Raw genomic sequence first — 8,207 nt, forward strand, 5'->3', positions numbered from 1 at the left:
ACACAACCCCAATATGGACTTGTAACAATTTCAGATTGTTGTCTCACGGAGCAAGCTCTGAGCGTCCAGATCATCAATACAACTCAAATTATGTTCAGTCATATGGTGGTAAGTCGTGCTCACACTTCATCTCCTCTTCCTTTCCCGCACATCATAGCCAGAATGCTCAAAGAGGAAGGGTTGTACAAGCTAGTGAAGGAGACGTCGTTTGATGAGATTAACGGTTGAGAAGGTCACTGAGCTGGTATCTAAGCCAGAAACTGTCAATGTCTCTACACCAACTGCTTACTCCTCTCGTACCCAGTCTAGAGTCCAAGTGCCAACTACTAGCGACCCGCCTCGGAGAGAGTTGTGAACGCCATTCAAGCCCAGTGCACGACACTAGAGCACAAGCATATAGGGATCATCTCAGCTTGAGCTCATGATATCTAGGCAAGATGAAATCATCATACTTCTCCGGTCTTTGGTGAATCTCACTCGACAGTGCAATGATTTGAGTTGAAGGTGTATGTGTGTTCTTTTGTTTCATTTTTTGCTTGCAAGTATAACTATTTATCCCTAGGTTTCCATCTATAATGACGTAAGGATATTTTCTTATAATTGATTTTTGGTTGTTATATGATTGCGCTTTATGCTTGGATAGTCCTTATATTTATTAGCATACTACTTTTTGTGCTGGATTATTGAGTTTGGGTTAAGCTTGTATTTTTTGATGATGTCAAAAGGGGGAAGTAGAGAGGTAAATATCCTTATTCGATTAAGGGGGAAGATTTTAGACCGGCTTGGTCTAAGAAGGAACAAAGGTATAGTCGCTAAAGTATTTTTAGCGAAAATATTTGAGCTGATTTGTTATATCTGTAGTACTTGATTAAGCTAAATTTCATATATGTACCTTAAACTGAGTAAGATTTGAAATTTAATATGCTTACCAGTGTATGGGTTTGTCATCATCAAAAGGGGGAAAATTGTTGGTTTGAGCTAGAGCCAGAATGACAAACTCAAGTATTTGATGTTCTTTGTGGGTTTTAAGATAACCAGGTATAGTTCGAGGAGTTTTAGGTGTAGCTTAAGCAGAAGCGGACTAGCTTTGATCATTGAGGTCTAGGTTAAGGTCTAGCGGGGAAAGCTGAATCTCGCCAAGACATAATAAGGTTTGAAGTGAAGAAATAAGAATGCTGAAGGTCTAGCTTTAAGTGATCCAGTTGAGCTTTAAGATAGAGCATCACGCTTTAGAAGAAAAGAGAAGAGATACAAGTAATCGAGTTAAAGCATGTCCACGGATGGAATCCTAGACGTGCGCATAGGAGATTTGGACCAAGGAAGGAAGGCCATTGAAGCTACAACTTAAGGGGAATGGAAACAACTGGTGGTAGTTAGGATTTCTACTTTTGGATAGTGGATGTACGGGGACTACTGAGATAGACAAATCAAGAGAAGTGTTGAAGGGGCGGATTGCAAACGTTGAAGCTGGATCGTCAAGCTGAAGAAGGGCAAAGTGGGTTTAAGCATCGATGCAATTCAAGGGTGAAGTTGATCATGCGGATCACTGAGGTGGCGTTCTTCAAGTAAAATGCAAGTATAGAATAGCTAGCTTTGGGTCGTATGTTAGATTTCTATATAAGGTGTGCGTACGAGTGTTGTTAGGCACGATCTTATTGAAGACGAGATAAGATAGAGAAAAAGCGATTAATCTAAGAGAGTTGGTGAGGGAAAGCTACAGAGAGCTTAAGTAGCTGAGTGTAAAGCTATAGCCTAAAATACATAGGAGCTTAATAGAGAGATTACTTGTATGAGTTGAATGCTACTTGTATTGCGAGAGAGAGTTGAACAAAGCTAGGTGTAGCTTAAGTGTGTAATTGTTCTTAAATTAATACAAGTTAGTGGTGAGTTTCATCCTGGACTTGTTATAAGTCTAGGGTTCTTACCTTGGAAAAACACTTGCAAGATCTTAGCATATTTAATGCAAATTACTTATGCTTTATTTTAGCTACTCTCGTTCTGCAATTAGAACCATAGCTTCATAGCTATTTGAGTGATTTTGAGTTTAATAGATCATCGATCCTATAAAATTATATATCGCGTGTAAGACGGTATATATGAATATCTAAAAGGTAAGTGATCATGTCATTATAGGCTTACGATATCAATGAGAATCATGGAATAAAAAGTATAGTGATCATATAGTATAAGGATAATGCAAGGAAGTTATGCAAGTATACTTATGGCGGGAAGATTTTAATATCGGTTACTCTTTTACCCCTCTATAATTACAGCCACTAAACCCCCTTTATTCTAGTCATTCTTCTTCCTCCTCAACCACATTTTCAATCTCGTCTTCCATTTTGTTTAACCTTTTCCATGGATTCCGATGAGATTTTCCGTCGGTTAAGAGCTAATAGTAACCGGTTTTTAATCGATCTTTTCATTTCCCTTGTTATTATCATGATTATTACTATCATTCTCATCATTTTGATTTCAAAAAACTCCATTTTGAAACCAAGGAAAAATTCGAAGAGAGCTTAATATGAGAATTCAAAAAAGGTATGTAAATCTAATATCTTGTTTGTACCTTGTTTTAGATCTAACAACATGTTTCTATTTTTGGTAAAAATAGTTTTAGATCTAAAAAGATAAATCGAGTTTCTGATGTAGGAGATCCCGAGCTTCGGGAAACTACAGAACATATTTCTCAAAAAATTTCTAATATCTTGAATAATTATGATTATGTAATATAGGAGGTACAATTTTATACATTGATGATCCTTGGTGTTACGTGATGATTAGAGGCCCTCGTGTTGATAACGTGTTATAAAATGACCAAGACAAGGTGTCTTAATCTAAGTTTTGAGATGATTAAAATAAGATGAATTAATCTTAATTTAAGGAACACTTAAATAACTTTATGATGTAGGAAAGTTTGCGGCCCAGATCGAAGAAGAAGCGGTTTTGCGGACCCACACAGGAAATGTTGAAAATATGCGTCTGGTGTCAGATTGCTTATTATTATACCTTTCCGGATAGGGAATTGCACCGCGATCAAGACTCATGAGGTATGGGCCCCAGAGCCGTTTAATCTTGTCTTGGGCCTCAAAATGGGATTTTATGTTTTTATTGTGATTTCGGGCTTTTCTGTTTTACATAATTTTTGCACTAGGGTTTCTATCAGATATTTAAAGACTTTGTATGTTGTAGCCGTCACTTATCTTTTACTCAATAATCAAATTCGAGGGCTTTCTCTCTTCTGGTAGATTCCAGAGCAATTTCAAAACAGGTTCGTTGCTTGCGAACTTGTTTGTCTTTTCGGATTCAGCACTTACTAATCATTGTTGATTCCGACTGCGTCACTTTAAGTACTAAAGAAGAGAGGAGGAGAGATCAAGAATTTTAGAGAGGTGATCTCTCTCTTATTTTTGTGTCATTGACAATGAAAAATGTCTCTATTTATAGGTAAAAATGACGAGACAAACTTAAGTTAATCTCCATGAATTTTAGGAGATAAAGAAAGAGAATGATTTACCATTCAATAATCTATCACAAATTTCATATCTACCACAATTATATAACTATTTCAATCATCATAGTAATAAAATTGTGGTTGATAAAAAATCTTCAAAACATTTAACATTTATGACAAAGAAAACCAATATTATTTCACAAACCAACAGCTTGTTACAAAATAAGGTACAAAAATAGTTTTAGGTGAAATAAACAAAGCATGCATAGTACCATTGCATTTGACAAATGTTAACAAATCAATCTACACAAGCAGCACAACACCACAAACCCAGGATAAATCCCGTCGAAACAAGATATTGTGATCAAGATTTTAAAACCATTCCTCAAAGAGAATTGGGAAGATGCCTTCTTTGATGCTATCTACCAAAGGCAAGACCTTCATCTCTAGGGAATTACCCTCACTTCGCAGAGCTCCGCGAATCAGACACTCGGATTCTTCCTCAACGTTGATATCAACCTGAATCCAAGGATGCATCATTTCCATCTTTGCAAGCCCTTCTAGCGCTATGGACACTTCCTTCATGGTTGGCCTATCTTCACCTCTCAGATTCAAGCACTTTTCAGCAATCATAGCAACATCCATAACATGTTCACTTTTTGCATACCTCTTCAAATCATCATCTATAATTTCAAATAGCCTCTCCCTCTTTCAAGGCCAACATGAAGTACATTACCAAACTTCTCTCCTCCTCTCTTCTCTCAAAATCAACCGCCTTGTCTCCTGTTATCAACTCCACAAGCACTACACCAAAGCTATAGACGTCACTCTTTTCAGTCAAGTAACCAGAGAAAAAATACTCCGGGTCTAAATAACCCATAGTTCCTTTAACCAATGTGGTGAATGAGGACTTGTCAACAGGGGCAAATTTGGAAGTTCCAAAATCTGATACTTTTGCAGTGTAAGTCATGTCTAAGAGAATGTTTGTGGTCTTGATGTCCCTATGGATTATGGGTATTGAGGCAGCAGAGTGCAAGTACGATATCGCCCCTGCAGTTTCAGCAGCAATTCTTAGGCGGGAATGCCATGGAATTTTTGGGGCATGGTCTATGTGGATGTGATCAGAGAGGGTTCCATGGCCTATGAATTCATACACTAACATGGGAATTTCTGTCTCTAGGCAACAACCTACTAGCTTAATCACGTTTTTGTGGTTAATTCCTGAAAGAACCACAATCTCGTTGATGAATTGCTGTACTTGACTCTTGTCTATTGCATTAGACCTCTTTATTGCAACTATAGTGTTATCAGGCAACTCGCCTTTATAGACTGTGCCTTGCCCTCCTTGTCCCAGTATTCTGCTCTCATCATAGTTGTTTGTTGCCTTATTGAGTTCTTCGGCTGTATAAATCTTGAATGCATTTATCTCCCTTTGATGATGGGAAAGTACCTCTTGCAAAGTAATCCCGCCATTTTCCTTAAAGTGCTTCTTTCTCAGCTGGATAAGCTTTCTCTTCTGAAGTCCCCAGTACATCCAAGCGCTAGCTAGGAGTAACGTTGAGATACTTATGCTAACTCCTAAGGTATAAGATGATAAATATAATTATCTATAATATTCTGACTTCAGGACCAAACCTAATTACATGGCAATTGTAAATGTATGCATATGTAGTTAAGTGTAAAATATTTGTAATGAGTAAGATAAAGTAAGTGTAATAAATTAAGGGAAGGATGGAGTATATATGTACCTAAAGCAATGATGAGTGTTTTTCTGTCAGATGTATGTAGTGATACACAGCCAGTTCCGTCATTCCTTCCGTCACCTTTATATCCGTTTGGACAAGGACTGCAACTGTAATTCCCTGGTGAATTCAAGCATGTCACGTTGCACGGTTGATTCAATGTACTACACTCGTCGATATCTATAGAAAGTTATGAACATGACATAATTAGTGAAATTTAACTTGAGTTGATATGAAATGAAAGAAAAGTGGCTAACCTTGGCAACCGTTGGGGAGATAAGGGTTGCCCTCGAAACCACCGAGAGCAGTTGCATCTGTATCCTGGGCCGTTATCCGAGTCATAACAGTAACTATTCTGCTTACACGCATAGCTGGTCAAGTTTTTCTTTGCTTCTTTGCACGTCTGGTTTCAAATGGTCCAATCAACCATCACCGGAAACTTAGCTACACTAGACAAGCTTGTGAAGTCAATTGAGTTGAAGGTGTAATAAGCTTCCTCAACAACGAAGGCGTAGCTACAGCGGTCAAAGCTTGACAGGTTAGTATGGTTGTTGAAACTGCTCAACTTGATACTCACCCCCATTGTCCTCCTAGGGACCGACACCTGGCAGCAACCGGATCCTGCACAGCTGTCATTGCTGACGCCTTCAAGGCTGTCACACGTGCTCATGCACCCTGTTGAAAAGATTGCACCATATGTGCCTTGAAAGTAGGCATATGTATCGCATCCAACAACCGTGAACTTGTTCTTGCTGTAGGATAGAGTGAACTTGCTGAATGATGGAGATCGTTTCTGGTCGCTCTCATTTATAGAGAGGCTCTTATCCTTGTTAAAGCACTCACGGGCAATGCGAATCCAAGATCGTAGCTCACCAGATGACAGATTTATGTCAGTCACATTTATGGTGCTTGGATAGAGGAAAGCCTTTGGATTAGGGTCGTCTGTGGTTGTATTGCAGCTGATAAAGAAATCTTCGGCAAGGAAGCATCCTGGCTTTGTACCAAAAGGGTAAGGGACGGTCAAATTCCCACATGTTTCTGGGCAACCAGGCAACGATAACTCGTACCCGGAACCAGATTTGCATAATACTAGTACTAATGTAAGGGAAAGGAGGATGAAAACGCTTGGCATTTTGCTTTATTTTGGTTTCTGACTCAAGAAATGAATGGGGTTTTGCATTGGTATTTAAATTCCTGATGCAGATTTCAGTACTAATTTATTGATGCCTTGTATCAATGATGTGAGTATGCATCCACTTGGAGATAGTTATCTAAGTTTTTTTTTCCCTTTCTCATAGATGTTAGTTTGCAAATTTAATGAGTATTTCGTAGAAATGTCTTTGATGTATGCATTTCAACTCCTATCCGTCTTTCATTTCCCAAATTAAATGCCTTTATTCTAGCTGTCTTTCTGTCCTTTTAAAAATACGGACCACCTTGTGTCTATTTGAGCATTTATTCATTATGTAGCCTACATAAAATTAGAAGTTTATACAGGACGTAGACATAACCGGGTTATAAACTGCTGTTTGAGGATTTTATCGGGACATTCTGAACCTATTTATTAATCTCTGTCTGAGTTTATCACAACGCTTTTTGAGCAACCCATGTCTTTGACAGTTTTTTTTTCCTGATTTCTCCGTCTACCACAATATCGAACTATATAAAGAGCTTCTTGAGGTTATTGAAGCATTCACAAAAATGATTCCCTTGAGCTATTGAAAATTATCTTTGGTGATAATCTATTAAACGTGACAAAAACCATATTTAAATTTGTATCTCTTACTACTTAGCCTTGATCAAGAAAATACATTGCTTGTCTTATCTTTGAAATGGTTTCATGCAATCCTAGGCTTTATTAAAAATTAAACACTCTGTGACAACACGTCTTTGCCTAATTTGATCATAAGCCAAAATTTCTACACAATTTATTCCTAGTTCATACAACAATATTGTAAGAACCATAAACAAATCTAAATCCCAAAACCAACAACTTCCTGACCTGGAAAACAATACAACACCATTTTTATGTGAAACAATCCAAGCACCACATAATATAATTTGGCAAATTAACATCAATTTAAAAGGATAATGCTTTCAATACAAAACAAAATTGACAAGAATCTAGCTGACAAAAATCATGGCACACAACACAAAATCTAAGATGAAAATGACTGGAGATACTACCGGCAATCAATCTGTAAGGAATACCCTCACTTGGAACTGATCCCTGTATCAGAAGCTCAGATTCTTTCTCAACATTAGAATCAACCTGAACCCAAGGATGCTTCATTTCCATCTTTGCATGCCTATCTAACTCTATGGACACCTCCTTCGTGTTTGCCCAATCTTCTCCTCTAACATTCAAACACTTTGAAGCAACCATAGCAACATCCATAACCTATTTACTGTTTGCCTGCCTCTTAGAATCATTATCTGTAATTGCAAATAGTCTCTCCTCATTAAAGGATAACATAAACTACATTGCAAAACTCCTATCCTCCTCCTCTAATAATCAATCGCCTTGGCTCCCTGTCAATAACTCCACAAACACCAAAAAATTGCTATAGACATCGCTCTTCTCAGCTAGCTAGTCAGAGAAGAAATACTCTGGATTCAAATATCTCATTGTTCCTTGAGCTAATGTGAGCTAGTTCTATCAACATGGGCAAATTTGAAATTGCTTCTGATGTTAGTTAGCAATGTTGAATCCTAAGGTGAATAGTGGTATGCATCTTTTGGATCATATGTATCTAAATGCCTACAGTCACTATCAATGAATCGTCGTGCATGCTCAAAATAGTCCTCATATATGGATGTATCCTTTTTAGGGCTAGTGGTAAGAGGAATTCATTGTATTTGTATGCATCTGTCTGAAGGGATTCAGAACAGATGCAGTGACCGCGTACAATTAATTTTGACTGACAGAGTTCGTGTCAAGGCAAGTTATCTTGACTTGTTTTTTTTCAGTTTCTACTATTAAGTTTCCCTGTTTCATATTAATGTTCATG

General features: G+C 37.7%; 1 pseudogene; it reads right to left on the reverse strand.

The window, feature by feature from the left end:
* Positions 1–3,826: 3,826 nt before the first annotated feature.
* LOC141249784 (uncharacterized) lies at positions 3,827–7,594 on the reverse strand (annotated as a pseudogene).
* Between the last annotated feature and the right edge of the window lie 613 nt (positions 7,595–8,207).

Source organism: Phyllobates terribilis, unplaced genomic scaffold (assembly GCF_046119375.1).
Source record: "Phyllobates terribilis strain yellow unplaced genomic scaffold, ASM4611937v1 Scaffold_5131__1_contigs__length_54134, whole genome shotgun sequence".
NCBI classification, from domain to species: domain Eukaryota; kingdom Metazoa; phylum Chordata; class Amphibia; order Anura; family Dendrobatidae; genus Phyllobates; species Phyllobates terribilis.